The sequence below is a fragment of the Gadus chalcogrammus genome, chromosome 15 (genome assembly GCF_026213295.1).
Source record: "Gadus chalcogrammus isolate NIFS_2021 chromosome 15, NIFS_Gcha_1.0, whole genome shotgun sequence".
NCBI lineage: Eukaryota > Metazoa > Chordata > Actinopteri > Gadiformes > Gadidae > Gadus > Gadus chalcogrammus.
The window spans coordinates 11015430-11032225 of record NC_079426.1 but is presented as its reverse complement, the minus strand read 5'-3'; the positions used below and the strand labels follow the sequence as shown (position 1 = coordinate 11032225).

The window sequence follows — 16796 nt, the reverse complement described above, 5'->3', positions numbered from 1 at the left end:
AATAATTTCAAAACAAAGCACATGGACTCTTTGAGCACAATCACCTTTATGGACTTCCTGTCCGTACAATGGAGACCGAGGAGTATTTTCCTAGAAATGTTTGTCGGCCTGCCTCTCGACCCACTGCTCTCTTGGTTCATAGAAGTGCTGTCAGAGCCCCTGAGCATCATGGCTTGCAACGCTTTCATTGACACAATGGGCTGCAATATCTAGAATTAGAGTGGATCTAACAGACAAACATTTTCGCTCTCTCACACACACACAGCAACATGCACACAAGTACACGGCCGAGTACACAGACACAAACAAACACACACCAACAAACAATCCCATACCATCCTAAACACACAACTAAACCCACATACACAATCACACACTTGCTCTCTCTCACATACACACAAACACACACACACACACACACAAAGACAAACACCCAACTACACAAAAGCACCCTTCCCTGCCCACAACACACACACACACACACACACACACACACACACACACACACACACACACACACACACACACACACACACACACACACACACACACACACACACACACACAATCACAAACACACAATCAATTGGAAAGTAGCTTACAGACTTATCCACTTATCTGTCAGACCAGGGCCAATCCTAAAAAGCCCAGAGTCCCCCGAGCAGCACCAAGGAGAGAGTTAACTAGGTTTAGCCGGGGGAAAACACTCGCAGATCCTGGGAGATAGAACGACTATACATACTTCGGGGAACACAACACATAGGGGGGACGGGGGACGGGGGACGGGGGTACGCTGCTACAAAATGGAAGCCTTGCTCGCAAAGCTGTGGGTATCACAGATGTTATCTCAGAAACCACATAGGGGGGAAGTGGGCTGAGAGAGAGAGAGAGAGAGAGAGAGAGAGAGAGAGAGAGAGAGAGAGAGAGAGAGAGAGAGAGAGAGAGAGAGAGAGAGAGAGAGAGAGAAAGAGAAAGAGAGAAAGAGAAAAGGGGTTGCTACTTCCACACACACCTCCAAGCATTCAGGCAAAAAAGTCGGGACAATGTTCAGCTGAAGCGAAGCCAAGAAACAAATTAAATGACACACCCTGGGAAACCAGCTTGCAATGATAAACAAGCTCATTCTGAGAGACTGGATCACACACACACACACACACACACACACACACACACACACACACACACACACACACACACACACACACACACACACACACACACACACACACACACACACACACACACACACACACACACACACACACACAAGCTGGGGTTATGCAGCCCGAATGTGAGTCTTAAATTGACACTAAAATCCATACATTGCAACACGGGTTAGCAGAATGCTGATCTGCAGATGGCCTCCGTCGGCGGGGCGGTGAGGGCTGTATGTCAGCAGCCGAGTGGATGAGGACGAGGAGGAGGAGGAATAAATAAGAGCGGCTGTGCAACAACGCACGGCCAGGAAGGAGCCTCAAGGACACGGAGCCCGGTGCAAAATAAGTGTCGCTCCACCAGCGCCTAGTTATCCATCATTCAGTATAGCTAATGTCGATAGCTAATAAGCCTAATTGAAATTCAAGGGTGGTCCATTGTGAGCGGCGGCACACAGCCCTTGAGCACGGAGGGGAGATACTGCCCAAGTCGCATTCCAGGGATTTCGTCGTACACCCTCAGAAAAAAGTGTGTTGGTCAATTTCCTCATATTATCTGGCACGTGTTGTAGAAAATTGAAATTGCTTCTGCTAAATACACATTTTCAGAACGACTTTATTTCAAGGGAACGCCAAAGGTACCTGGATGGGTTAGCTTGTTATGTTCTCTACAAAACACATATTTCCATCGAGTACCTGCTAAGTGAAAAAACGGTCGTCCTTTGAACAGACGTCTCCTTAACTCTTGGCACATTTCCGCAGACGACAGCGTATACATTACCGTGCACGCTGCCTGGGCAAGAGACACAAATCTCTGGTTAAGCCTCTTCCAGAGAACATTGTTTTTTTAACGGCCCTGATGGGGAGCAGATGGGCGGTTGGGGGTGGAGTAAAGTGGCTTTCTTAATCGGGTCGGAAACAATGCTGATTTAGAAGCGACACCTACTCACAATGCTGAAGGGCACTTCATATCTGTTGCAGCTCGGAATCAGAGATGATGACACACAAACCTAAAATTAGGTTTGTGAGGGAGTTGGGTCAGCTACTCGTTGTGAACATCTTACTAATATATGAAACTTATTTTGGCTCGGAGCAATGGAGAGCTAATGAGGAGAAAATGATCTTATGGCTTTCTGAAAAAAAAAAGATGGACGAATGTGAACATTCTTTTATTCAAATCAAAGTTAGTGGGAAGATGACAGTATGTACAGAACTAGCTTCAACGTTCAGTATCATCAGAGCTAGGCTCGGTGAAGACATAACATTCAGTACATTTCTTTTGCTTAAATGTTTCACAAATAGGACAAATCCTACTCTGTCGCTGCATCAATATATCACAGCCCACCGCTGTGCTCTCAAGCATGAGCGACCACATCCCTTCATAAAACAAATGACCAATCGTAAAAAAGCGAGTGCTAATGTTTTTCTTGCAATCGTTTGTGCTTGCAGCGATTTACTTCAACACAATGTGTTTGTGCGTTCTCACGGCAACCGCTGGTTTTGTATGTACAGGCTATGTGTAATATATTGTCATATTTTGTGTATTATTGTTGAAATAATGTAATGATATATTTTAACCATTGCCTTATGTGTTGGCATATGCTATTGTTCATTGCCAGCAAGAAAAAGAAAATCTGAATTGCAGATTCGGTCCGAATCTCGGGTGCAGGGGTTTTCCTCGTGAGATTAGCACTTTCAAAACAAAAAATACATCTCTTGGAATAGAATCACCTCAAGCTGGCAACACAGAGTGTGAGCAAAATAAAACATTGACAAGCACAGAGAGGATGCTTGAATTACACTTGACATTCAACATCAGTGTGTTGGTGGCCTAGAGAAATATTAACAAAAAAAAAGGGTTGAACCAAATTACAATAACGATCAGCCCAATGTTGGGTGAAGGAACACGAAGAAAATACAAGCTCCCGTTTCGAATGGAGCAATTTCATTTTAGTTTGGGTACTCCTACACTCTCCCTCTCACACATTTTCACACATTTTGCTTCTCTCTTCGCATAAAATCAATCAAGATATTGGTGATATTAAATTTCTTTCCATGGTATAACCTTTGATACAGCGGGATATTTTCAGTTAAGATTTTGATTGCTAATGAACGTATTTCCATGTCATTTCATTCTTCAATGATTTAGTTGCATGATTCATTTGAAAATCAACCTCATCAGGTAAGTGCATCAACTCCTCCACTACTAAGCTGTGTGCAGCGAAGACCCCGTCCAGATCGTCATGGGGACATGCCATTCAAGAGTCATTCACAGAACATATCAATCTAACCAATAACAGCTTCCGTTCAGTTCACCCCTAGTGGCTTTTACCCCTTCCCCACGCATGCACTGTCTGCGCAAGCTATTCCGCCACCTTCCCCAAATCCATCAAATGGATATTAAATGACCAAAAGGAAAAGCTACATAAAAGAAAATGATATCTGTCGTCATAAATGCCCACAAACTGTCAAGCGGAATCCAATCCTTCACCAATATGGCGGGTGTTATAGCCAAAGACTGCTGCCAAAGGGTGGCAGTGTGAAAGAAAGGTTGGACCACGACCCAACAGTCACAGGAACAGAAAATGTGGCTGGGGCGATTCCCCACCCCCCGCTCTGAACTCCCAGCAGTCCCCGCGGTGCAGCTGAGATGTTTTCAGATTGGCCGGGGGCCCGCAGCCAGACAGAACCGTCTCTCGGTGGAACCCGGTGTTTGGTTGGTCTAATTGTGTGTCGCTAACCCGGATCCACTTAAAATACTGGCGAGGTCGCAAGTTTAACCCACAGCCAACCACTTGGGTGCCAGCATAGGGGAGAAGGAAAGTCATTTTTTGGTTTCCAAAGACTCTCCGGGGAGGTAAGGAGGATTCTGGGAAATGGCTGAACTGCGACCGTGAGAAGCAGAAGGGGAACTGTTCCAGTTGCATTAGTGTCATTCTGTGTTATTCAAATGACACGCTTATAAAGCCTTCTGAAGCATCCCGAGAACAGTAATTAATTATCTTTTGCCTTATCATTTTTCTCTGCGGAAAAACACAAAACAAATGCAATGAAAGTGAGCATAGTTCACTCAGAGCATTGACTGTGTAAAGCTGCACCAGGAGGGAAACAAAAGCCAGGAAGAAAATCGCAGCTTTTCTTAAAGAACACTGTCTGTCAAAGCCGCAGTAATTATTGAAATATAATTGCATCAGGAAAAGACAATAGACCTTAAGGGGCAACAAACCAATATCAGGTCCGTTCAGGCAATAATTATCAATAATTGGTCATTGAGACACACAAGCAGAACACGAGATGACAAGATCCTGCACAAACTGATTGATCATCTGTGGCAGTGTGTCCACGGGAATAAACCAAATCAATAAACAACAAAATTGTCTCGGTCTCCATCCGACCCTCTGTGCCAACTCACTTATTATCAGGAACGAGAGCTTTTGGAGCAAAGGCGTTTGTGATTCTTATTTTTACAAGTACATCCGACGATTCTCTTTGAAATGATTGTCTTTCATTGACTGTTTTTCTGGCTTTCGATCAATTTTTTGTGTGATTCTTCTCTATGTAAGGCGAATGGCCACGTTCTGAAAGGCGGAATGAGGGACCATAGAGATGGCACATGTGAATGTGGGTGTGCGTGTATGTGTTGTGCGTGTTTTAGGTGTCTGTGTGTGTGTGTGTGTGTGTGTGTGTGTGTGTGTGTGTGTGTGTGTGTGTGTGTGTGTGTGTGTGTGTGTGTGTGTGTGTGTGTGTGTGTGTGTGTGTGTGTGTGTGTGTGTGTGTGTGTGTGTGTGTGTGTGTGTATGTGTGTGTGTGTGTGTGTGTGTGTGTGTGTGTGTCTCTGTGTGTGGGTGTGTGTCTGTGGTGTGGTGTGGTGCAGGGTTGGTGGGCTAGGCTGGGTTGGGGGGGGATACGCTGTACAGTAAAATGGCAGCGATATGGCGGGACTCAACTGGCCATTAAGTGGAAGCACCAACAGCATATCACCCAAAATCCATAAAGAGAGGGCATTAGTTCCTTGATGTGGTTTCCTAGGTTGTGTTTGTTTACCCTCTTCCCCCCGTCCACCAAACCACCACTCCTCGCCCCAAAACGTCCTCCTCCGACAGCTGCACGCTAAGCACACGAGAGGGCCAGGGCTGTAATCACCAGCCTGGAGGGCGTGTTCCCAGGGCTCCAGGGTCCCTGGCATTAACACGCTTACCGAGCTCAGCCCCATGGAGCACACACCCCCGGGGCAAGAGCCAGGCGCTGACATCTCCTTCTCCGGTTCTCCATTTCTCCTCCCTACTGGTAAAATATCCCCTCTCTCTCTTCCACTCTGCGCGATTGCAAATAACTCGTCCTCCTCTCTCCTCCTCTCTTCCAATCTTCCCTATAATGCAGAAGTCTCCTCCTTTCATCCTCCTCTTCTCAGTCTTCAACAAAAACTCCCTCTACTCTCTCTTCCTCTCCTCACTACCGGACCGGTAACCTCCTCTCCTCTCCTCCCCTCCCCTCCCCTCTGTCTCCTCTCTCCTCCCTCTCTGCCTCCATCTCCTCTCTCATCCCTCTCCTCCTTCCCCATTCTATTCCTCTTCTCCTCCCTCAGCACCTGATTATAGCTGGCGCAGGCAGATGGATTAGACCAACCCTCCCCCTCCCAGCAGCCCCCCGCACCTCCCCTCTCCTCCACGTGGCCTCCCTCCCCTCTCCCAGCACCACAGGCTGCCACTGATGCCAGACACAGTCACACACACATCTGGATTCTAATCACACAATCCCAGAAATAGACAAACAATCGGCAGGCTGGGACCCAGGAGGTGGGCCGCAGATGTGACGCAAGGGGGGAGGGAGAGACCAGGGAGATGGGAGAGACCAAAGAGGAGGCGACAGGGGAGAGATCAGGAAGATGGCGACAGGGGAGAGGGAGAGATCAGGGAGAAGGCGACAGGGGAGAGGGAGATATCCGTGAGAAGGCGACAGGGGAGAGGGAGAGACCAGGGAGAAGGCGACAGGGGAGAGGGAGATACCAGGGAGAAGGGAGACCAAGGAGAAGACAACAGGGGAGAAAGACCAGGCAGAGAGACTCCCGGGGACGGAAAATATGAGGGAAGAGCGTGAGATAACGAGATGAGGGGAGATCGAAAGAAACAGGGGAAAGAGACAGAACAAAATGAGGAGAGAGAGAAACACATGGAGGGCAGGATAATGGAGAGGGAGAGTTAACGAGAAACAGGGGAGGGTGAAAGAACAAGATGAGGGGAGAGAGAGTCAGGGAAAGAGAAAGAGAGAATGAATGGACAGCCGTCTGAGGTGAGACAGAGGCATCCCATGGCAGGTGACCACCGAGATGGCGACCAGGTCAACGGTTGTTGATGAGGAACACAGAGAGACTTGCCCGTACAGCATGACGTATAGCGCTTGAATGCATTTACCAATCGTATATGTTATTCTATAGCGTAAATTGTGCAGAATTTCGTAAGCTAGCAGAGCATAATGTTTGGTTGTAATCGTTGTGATTTGGCTTAATTGCATGCTGTATAGGTATCTTGAGAACTGCATTGGAGTCAAGTGTAATCTAAAATGGGCCATGGCGCCACTTGTGTACCGCTTCAGGTCTTTTCCCACTCCACTACAGTTCGAAATGAGTCACCTAAGAGGTAAATACCTCCACCTGCGCGTCTTTGAAATGACAAACATTTTTGTAATTTAACTTGTTGTGCGGAGCAAATGACATCTCATGCACTTCTGCCCATTCAGCCCCACAACAACACTATTATGTAAGACAATTGTGCTCAGATAATAGCATCCGGTGGCTGTGCACATGTGAATGTGCCTGTGTATGTGTATGTGTATGTGTATGTGTGTGTGTGTGTGTGTATAAGTGTGTGTGTGTGTGTGTGTGTGTGTGTGTGTGTGTGTGTGTGTGTGTGTGTGTGTGTGTGTGTGTGTGTGTGTGTGTGTGTGTGTGTGTGTGTGTGTGTGTGTGTGCGTGTGTGCGCGTCTGTGCGTGCGTGCGTGCGTGCATATCTGGATGGTTTGTGACTAGTGTTGATTTGGCTTCAGGCCTGACCTTTCGCTACCCTCTGGCTAAGCTCTCTGCGATCCCAGAATTGAAAGACATGCGTTAAGTTTGCCACTTTGCCTTGCACCGCTGTAACGCACACACACACACACACACACACATGACTGTTGTGGGGTGAAGGAGGAGCCCTCGTCAAGAGTCAGATAATCCAGAGGAGGAGGGGAGGGCATGGGAGGGGGGAGGAGGGGGGAGGAAGGGAGGGGGAGGAGGAGGAGAGGGAGCGAGGAGTGGGGAGGTGAGGGAGGAGTGAGGTGGAGAGGAGGACATGGTAGGGTGGATGGGGGGAGAGGTAGGAAGGGTGGGGGTGAGGGAGGAGAGAGAGAGGTGGGGGGGAGGATATGCAAGGGAGAAATGCGGAAGGCAGGGGACTACGCAGAGGGGTTGAAAAAGTGACAAACACAAAAGGATGAAATGAGACTTCAAGAGTGGAATCCTAGTAAAGTCAAATCACTTATATCACGGCGATATTCCCCTTTTATAGCTCTATTATATTAATGTTAACGTTAAGGAATAGGGTTGTGCAAAACTAGATTGTTTCCTGAGAGACTGTAACGACACTGTCACCAGCAACACATAAAGTTTTAACTCATCATTTTTTTTTCCGTATTTCTTTAAAGATGTCGGCCCGAGCCAAGGGCACTTGTGGTTGTCGTCCCCGGGAGATTTATGGGGGAGGAGACAGAAAATGTGCCGGTGGCTCGGGGGGGTGCGCTGGGGAAGGGGAGGGCGGCCATAAAAAAATATCTTCTTCGCAAACCAAGATCATCCCTGGAATGCACACAGCGGCGAATAAAAATGACAACATCAACAACCAGCACCTTCTCCATCCCCGCCCTGCCTCCGATCCTCCCCTCTCACCTTCTCTCATCATCCGTCCTACCTACCATGTCTCTCAGCTCCCCAAACTATTACACTTTGATGGGCCATGTCGCCAGCAATACATCTGAAGCCATCGGCCAGCGGTGTAACCAGCAATACTTCATATATTCTTCCAATACCCTCTCCCTCTCCCGCTTCCAGTCTCTCTCCCGTCTCTCTCCAGTCTCTCTCTCTCCAGTCTCTCTCTCTCCCGTCTCTCTCCAGTCTCTCTCTCTCCCGTCTCTCTCCAGTCTCTCTCTCTCCCGTCTCTCTCTCTCTCCCTATCTCCAGTCTCTCTCCCTCTCTCCAGTCTATCTCTGTACCTCTCTCTCTCTCTCTCGCTCTCTCGCTCTCTCGCTCTCTCTCTCGCTCTCTCGCTCTCTTGCTCTCTCGCTCTCTCTCTCTCTCTCCTCCCCCCTCCCTCTCTCACCCTCTCCTCCCTCTGTGTAATTAACAGTGTCAGTCTGGAACCAGTAGGACCCACAGACACCCGGTCATTTCCATAATCAGTGGGATTAAAAAGCTCCTCCGATTTAAAACCCAGGCAGGGATGAAGGACCTCCAGATTGTTAAGCCTTGACGCACGATCACTTTACCAAAGCCCCAACGCTCGTCCGTCCCCCTGGTCACATACACGACATATCACTCTGAGCCGTAACCACACCACAAGACTTAACTCTCACTCTCGTTGAGTATTTTTTTGCAGACGGGCAAAAAAGTAAACCAATGTTTCGGGGAGGCGAATATAAAACAGCAGAAAAAAGAAGTACTGTGTGAAAAGCCACTGTGATTGCACGTGCATTCAGAGTCAAACCCACGCCAAGCCTTCAATGACCCACCAATGTCAGATATACAACTATTCAGGAAACTGATTCTTCAGACTACTGTGTTTTTCATTATGCCTCTGAAACAGCGGTTCCTGCAGGGAATCCAAATCAACCAGCAAGCCATGCAAGGTTATCCAATCATGTTGCCAGCATGTTGAGTTGAGAGGCACTGATACTTTTAATATTAAACACAAACAGAGTTAAGAAGAAAAAAACTTATATCGAGATTTGTATAAAATAGAAAATCATGGATTCCATCAGGGCAATAGTAGACACATACGGCTGACAAGTATGTGTTATGAATATATTTCTTGTCACAAAATTCTGGAGATATCTTCCCATTGTTTCTTTCCTGGAAAATTGGAATACTTATGAAGGGGTACTCCAGAAAATGCATACCCTTATACTCAAACCCTGCATTAGAAAGATCACCGTCGCTAGGAGAAGCTAGCAGAAATAAGTACATCCTAGAGATGAAAGAGACGTTTATAATAGTTACACTTTAAATGTAATTATTGGCATTACAGTGATGAAACACTGTCTGGTCATAGTAAGCATAAGGCCATTCAATAAGATGTTATAGTGATGTTCCACATGGAGGTTTCTTGAGCCAAACAGAACTGCTGACCTATATTGGAGGGATAATAGTGAAAGAGGACTGGATGACAGTCATCGTTTGTATTGTTAAGCCTCTTCCACCGTGCATACTGTATACACAGCACAGTGCAGATTAAAACTGCATGCATTATATATATATTTATACCCACACAAATAAATATATATATCTTAACAAATATATAAAGATAAATACACACACATATATACGGGTATATATACATATACACCTATTCATAATGAACGATTTAATAGTAACAGCAAAATGAACATTTTAAAGCTCAAATATTCTTACGTTTATATTTGTATGATATTTGCGTTTTATACCCCTCTGCTTTTTTAGAATTTGAAATATGCATTGACCCTAATTGCAGACCCTTTTTACTACCACTTGTCAAACCAATTGAGCGTTATGTGAGCACTAGACTGATGACGTGGAATGGATAACCAGGAGTCAGAGTTTCCATTTGTAGTGCATTCATGGCCACTGCAATATTCTACAATTGACCAAGCAAGCACAGTTATCTCCTACACAATCGGCGGTTGGCTGGGATGCCGCAAACCTCTCTTCTCTTGTGCAAAACGTTAGTAGAAAATTGTACAGCAAACCACATAAATAGCCTCGAGTGGGCTATTTTTCCATTCAAGCATAGAAAAGTTTGAATAAAGCACATAGCTGCTACTGAAAGTTATTTCACACATAAAATGCCAACCATATTCAGAAGAACAGTGTTGTGAAGAAGAGGTTCCTTTTAATTATTTTGGTCAACTTGAAAATATTGTGACACGACAAACACACTGTTCAACAAGTCAGGTCCCACTTGTTGTGGGGCCTGCTGTTGAATAGCTTTTGGTATTGAATGAGGAATTTATCAGTGAAACTGTCAATAACATCTGTTTTTAAAATGGAAGCTCAAACTCACAACTGCAAAAGGAATCAACTTAGCCGGACCACTGAACTGTTTGAGAGAAAACCACGATGTACACTATCTATATATCTTCCAGTGATTCAATTTGAGTATGATCTAATGCCTAAAGTGGATGGGAAGCAAAGCATACTGTATAAGCAGTACGATTTAACACTGATCCACCGTCCATATAAAGCTGATCGGTTAAGAGGAAAAGCTTACCTCCGTTTACCATCCACAATCTTGCAACTGCTTGCATTTGAAATATTACGCATCCTTCATATGCTGTGACCCAGATCATTGTCTCAACCTTAACTGAACATAAAGAGATATTATTCCATTTCTAATTCAACTTATTTTTTACCCATGAAGGACTGGGGTTGTTAAGCATCAATGGATAATTTCCTCTAGCAGCTTTTTCCCAGCAAGACTTGTGTCTTTGTAGGCAGAAGGGAGCCGACATGAACAGATGGAGAGCAATGCAAACTCCCCCAGAAATGCCCCAGTCGGGCTCAAGCACAAGAACATCTTGCTGAGACGCGAGGCCCAACGGAGCATTTGAACATTATGAATTGCTGCAAAAAAGGCATTATGTCAGGCAATAAGATAAGGGTTAAACACACAGTGGGCATTTCATACATCAATTTGGCATGCAGTCTGCTAGCCTCCCGACCCTGTAATCTTAATCCTTTGACAAGAGAATTGCACTTCTGACCCAGCAGGGCCGTTTATAGGAGGCTATGACCCCCCCCCCCCCCCCGATCCCCCGTCCTCCAACCCCGCCTGGTTGTTCAGAAGCCTCATTCCACCTTACCGTCTGAACTCTGGCCCCGGCTGTAGGCTAGCAGAGGGAAGACTGTCATGGCCGTCCCCAGCCACCACCTGAAGAAGAGACACCAGCCCCGCCTCATCTTCTGTCAAGCCTTACTGCCTGCCCACCTGGAAGAAGAGAGGAAAGGAGAAGGGTAAATAAATGAAAGAGTATTCTTCGCCTAGTGCTGCGGAGGGCCATGGCTGCTCCTACTTCACAGCGCCAGTCTGGAGACACACATTGGGCGCAGCCAAACGTTGTCCCGCACCGGAGTAAACAGCTGTTATGCGATGGGTTGCCCCCCACAACTTCTGCAAGCGCTCAGGCATCAATATGGCGGGTGTTGTATTGTACATTTGTACTTTTCTTGCTCGATGGCAGGTATACGGGCATATCGCGTCACAGTGGTAGTCTCTGGATTCAAAACAGCCGTTTAAAAAACAAAGACATTCTACCCTGCAAAAGTGACAAGCGACCACAAAGTGGTGTGTTATTGGATCCCGACAGTGCGGTGTGGCTGTATTTTTCTCCGTATAGTTCCTAAGACGTGTGAGGCAATTTAAAGTAAGCGTAAGGAAAGGGAAGCGCCTTCCGCCTCCTCTGCCTCTGCCTGAGTGATTCAGTGTCACGGCTCCCCATTGCAGAGTGGCTTCGCAAGGTGATAAGCTGGGAGATCATCAGCCCCGAGCATATGTTAAGGGAACGTGGAGGACCCAGCCACCCGCATCAACACCATCATATGCGGCGCGCAGGACAGAATCAGCATATGGGGAACTCCTGCAATAATCAGCACTCGCGAAAGCTATGATTTGGAGAGGACTTAAACTTGTCTCCATAAGCTGTTTTCTTCGTCTTCCCCCAGCTCTCTCTCCTTTGATGCGAAAACACAGGACACAGTGTCCGACATATGAATACAAATTGTTTTTCCCTCTCTCTCACACACACAGTCCCTCACCCTCGCTGAGGAAGACAATGTCCTAAGTGGCCAACATATTGTACTGTAATATCCTCCCCGCACACAGAGCCAAAATAGAGCAGCACCTAGCAACCGGTACCGCCGTAGCACTTAAGAGGGTGGAACCCGGACACACCAAAAGCAAGAGGTCCACAGCTGTCTTCTCAGCTTCTAACGGCGCACCACAGGGAGATTTCACGCAGCGTCTTCATCTATTCTCCGACTCACGCGTCTCGCTTCCCCCCCACCCCCAACGTTGAAGCATATATCATTTGCTACGTTTTTACACCTATCTATCGTGAGAGGACTGAAGTGGGGGGGAGGGGGGGGGGGGACTCTTTCATGTGTTTCACATTTGGTAGAGACGGAGGAAGAAAATAGAAGAAGGAGAAAAAGAAGGAGGAGAAATATAAGAATAAAAGATTTCCAAGCCCCCGAAGAGAGGAGTCATTTTCTGTGCGCCGCCGTTTCCTACAACCTCGCTGACACCGGGGAATAGGCAGGCTGGTTTTGCAGCGTCTGGCAGTGATTTTCCGTCTAAATGCAATTGGACAGGAAGCTTGATGTAAGCCAGTGGGTTGATCAGTTGTTCAACAAAGAAAGTGACTGGAGAAATAAAGAAATAAAGGGCATCAAATGATACCGGCTGAACGTCTTATGGCTGCCTGTGGCTCAACGGGATACCAAAAAAAATTCTGGTTTGTTTTTCTGTCAGAGATTGTTCATGGAGATTCATAACTGGTTAATATTGGTTTGGTATTATTTGGGGAAAACATACTAAAAGCGAAAGCCCAAAGAAAAGGAGGGGTTCGCTTAGGTTCATTTGTGGTTTGTTTTGCACTAAACCATTTCATGTTGAAGTTTAAATTCTCTCTGCTACCAGCAACTGCAACAGAGACCTTTACCAAAGCAGGTTTAAAATCTGAGTTCAGGGGAGAGACAGTGGGGTCCCAGTCTGACCAGGCCAAGCAGCAGTTAGTGGTGAAATGAGACGCATGTACAGACTCCCCATATCCACCTCTTTGGAGAGACACAGAAGCTGGGTCGCTACAGAATAGAGCCATCTCCCACTGTTTATATCTTTACTCAGACATCCCCTTGAACCAAGCGGACGAAATATTGGGACAGTTAAAAAGAGAAAAAACGAAAAGACAGCAGCAAATCAAACTGTTGGCGGAGGACCAGAGAGAGAGTGACAGATCTTAGGGGTGAGGCTGGAGGAGGTGGGTGAGGAGGTGGGAGACAAGAGTGAGGCTGAAGCAATCACAGTTATGGATTACATGGAGGAGGAAAATGCAGGGCGTTATCCTCTGAGTGCAGGGGGTTTGCTCTGCGAAAATAACACAGTCTCTCTCTCCGTCTGTGTCTCTCTTTTTCTCCCCCTCGCTCTGTGTTCCTCCAATCAATTGTCTCCCCATCAGCCTCTCTCTCTCTCTGTCTCTGTCTCTGTCTCTGTCTCTGTCTCTGTCTCTCTCTCTCTCTCTCTCTCTCTCTCTCTCTCTCTCTCTCTCTCTCTCTCTCTCTCTCTCTCTCTCTCTCTCTCTCTCTCTCTCTCTCTCTCTCTCTCTGAATGTGTTCAAAAGACATAAGGAAAGTAGAACAAGTCTTTACAAGCGGGTATTAGTGCAGCTCAGAGTTGGCTTCTGGGTTGGCCTATCTGGCGGTGGTGTACAGCGGGGGTTCCCACATAGACAGATGGCGCTATAGCAATTCAACGCCGACTGCGTTTTATGAAAACATTGACTTGGAAGTCCTCCCTCTCCCCTCGTTCCTAAGTCTTTGATGGTTTCGAGGGGAAGTAGTCAACAAGGAGAGAAAAAAAATATGGAATTTAAATTCAGCACTTCAAATTTTGGAGTGAAAACCAAAACACATCACGAGGCCTGATACTTCTCTCCCTTCCCAGAGCATTGTGTCATCAACCGTGGGCAATATGCTTGCCTAAGGAACTGGCCGCCCTGAAATAAGATACAGTCAGACGGCCTGATATCAGCGGCTATTAAACGCACACACGCTTAGCCATTGTGGCGGAGCACAATGGAGTAGCCCAGGCTTCACTTCTCTGACATAATCCGATTTACAGACGACAGCAATTGTCACAACGTCTCTGTCACACTTGGGAAATATTTCCCCTTCAGGGGCTTCATTCAAACATAACTAACAGTATAGCGAGCAGTTCAGATGAATCAGTGACACCACATTCAAAATTCCCTTTTTTTCTCCTCCAAATAGATAAGATGTTCTTTATTAATCTCAGATGGGGAATGTTGGGCGCCACAGCAGAAGTTGGCCTACAAGTAAGAAAAATGCACCCCAAAAGATCTGCAATAATATACATAGTATAAATATAAAAAGGCACTCTTGCAAATCATTGCTCTATTGAGAACGCCAGTATTTTCTGAATTGCCAGAGAGGTTAATAATTATTTTAATCGCTTCCACAACTAAGACTACGTCTCCATCAACCGGCATTGATTCAAACCCAAATACACAGACACACACCTAATCATACAGGCGGCTGCTTTCAGATCCTGCTTCACTCGGCTGTCATTAAGCATGTATCCGATCCACCTTTTTTCGACACCTTTGCCACGCTCGCCGGGATAAGTCACGTCTGCGATGGGCTACGCCTTGTTAATCAGAGCGCACGCTTCCTATACAGATGGCGGGGGCGAGGCGTTCCTCCGCGGCCCTGACTCTCCCATTAGCCGAGCAGCATGGAGGCGTGCAGCACAGGCAGACGAGGGAGGGGAAAACTGCACAGTCATCGATTTGACGAAAAACAGCTGTAAATTGCAATTTTTTGTGGCCGCAGGCAATCCACGCCCCTCAGGTGAATGATGAGGGTTTGAGAGTGCGGTGCCTGACACCGCTGATATGACTGATCAGATGGAAGACACCCAGCGCCACCATCGGGCGCGTCACCTCCCGCAGACGAGGCGTTCAGACGCCCCCAGCCCTTCCTCTTTGGAAGAGGATGACTACGCATCGTTAGCTAGTGGAAGCAATCTCCTTCTACCGACCACCACAACAAGAGAAGCGGCAACAACAACAATCCCTGTTTAAAATAACAATGTACGGCAGTTATATTGGGACACGGAGGTGTGTTGGAAAATCATTACTTTAGTAACTAAAACGTTCTTTCCATCATTTCAGCAGCTTTTTTTTTGTTTTGCTGGTAACCACAATATGACACACACACACACACGCACACATGCACACACACACGCACACACACACACACACACACACACACACACACACACACACACACACACACACACACACACACACACAAACTGCCAGTCGGGCTGTCAATACAACACAGGAATCTAATCTTTACAGGGCAGTTTATCTTCAAAGACCTTTCTTATGGCGTGACCGCAGATCTGATGGCTGAAGTTAGCTCAGGCAGGCAATCAAAATATCATTACCAGCTCTGACAGTAGGGGAGAGACATGGACGTCTGGAAAACATACGCTCGGTTACCTACACGGCACTCGGGGTGCTTCAGTGAGCGGTCATGCAATTAGTTTTACAGCAGCTAGGAAAGGGGATTATTTGTCTGTTGGTAAAACTAACTTTAATCAACAGGGACTTCGAGTGAGGCTTAATTAGTTTTCTTAATAGTTTTTTCGAAACACCGAGCACTTATACAAACACTTGCTGTTACTGTCGGCGAAAGACAATTATTCATGTTGATATAAGTTCATTTGATCTGACGTGCTGCGTAATTGCGTTTGAGTTTTTCTTCATTTTCATTATGTTCTGGACAAAGCTTCCAATCAATTGTGCTTCGTCTGAACGGCGAGTGATTTTCAAGGCTGCACACGCTAGACTAGATGGATAGATGGCACCTTGTTAACTAATCAAACGTTACGTTTGTTTCATGGCAATCCAATTCATAATCTGGCTAACGGGACACTTTACAGCACGAGTCAGAAGACGGACGACAGGTGAACAACGTGGTGAACAACAGGGAAAGTCGATCGTGCCCTCGGAAACGAGAGCCTGAACTTCAGAACAACCCTGGTGTGGCGGTAAGGAGATACCCTGAGACCTCAGGGCGGTGTGTGTAACGCCTCCCTCGTTGTAAATGTAACCAAGCTGAAACCTCATTGAATTACATGACGCACAAAGCCACTGAACATGCACGCACGCACGCACACACAGACACAGATTCAAAACAAACACATGCAGGTATACACAGGGCACACAGCAAACACACAGAAACACAAACAACACCCATTTAGAGACAAACACACTCACACAAATAGATGCCAAACACAAGCAGGCACAAACCACATAAACACATAGAGACACACAAACCCACACAGACAAATACAGACACAAACCAAGACATACACACACACACACACACACACACACACACACACACACACACACACACACACACAGATGGGGCAGGGCACAAAGCAACACGCAGAAACATACAGTCACAAAAAGCACACACAAAGACCCAAACACCGAAACAAACACAAATTAAAGAAACACACAACACACACACACACACGCCAGATAAACACATAAAGACAGAAAAACCCACATGCACCACACACACACACACACACACACACACACACACAC

At 46.6% G+C, this 16796-nt stretch overlaps 1 protein-coding gene across 1 annotated transcript in view; it reads right to left on the bottom strand.

Annotated features, from left to right (window-relative positions):
• Positions 1–16796, bottom strand: part of pcdh15a (protocadherin-related 15a) — a 409668-nt gene that overhangs the window by 345910 nt on the left and 46962 nt on the right. The window contains exon 3 of the mRNA XM_056608756.1: positions 11238–11362. The gene's annotated coding sequence lies outside the window, so the exon portion shown is untranslated. The remainder of the gene's footprint in view (positions 1–11237; positions 11363–16796) is intronic.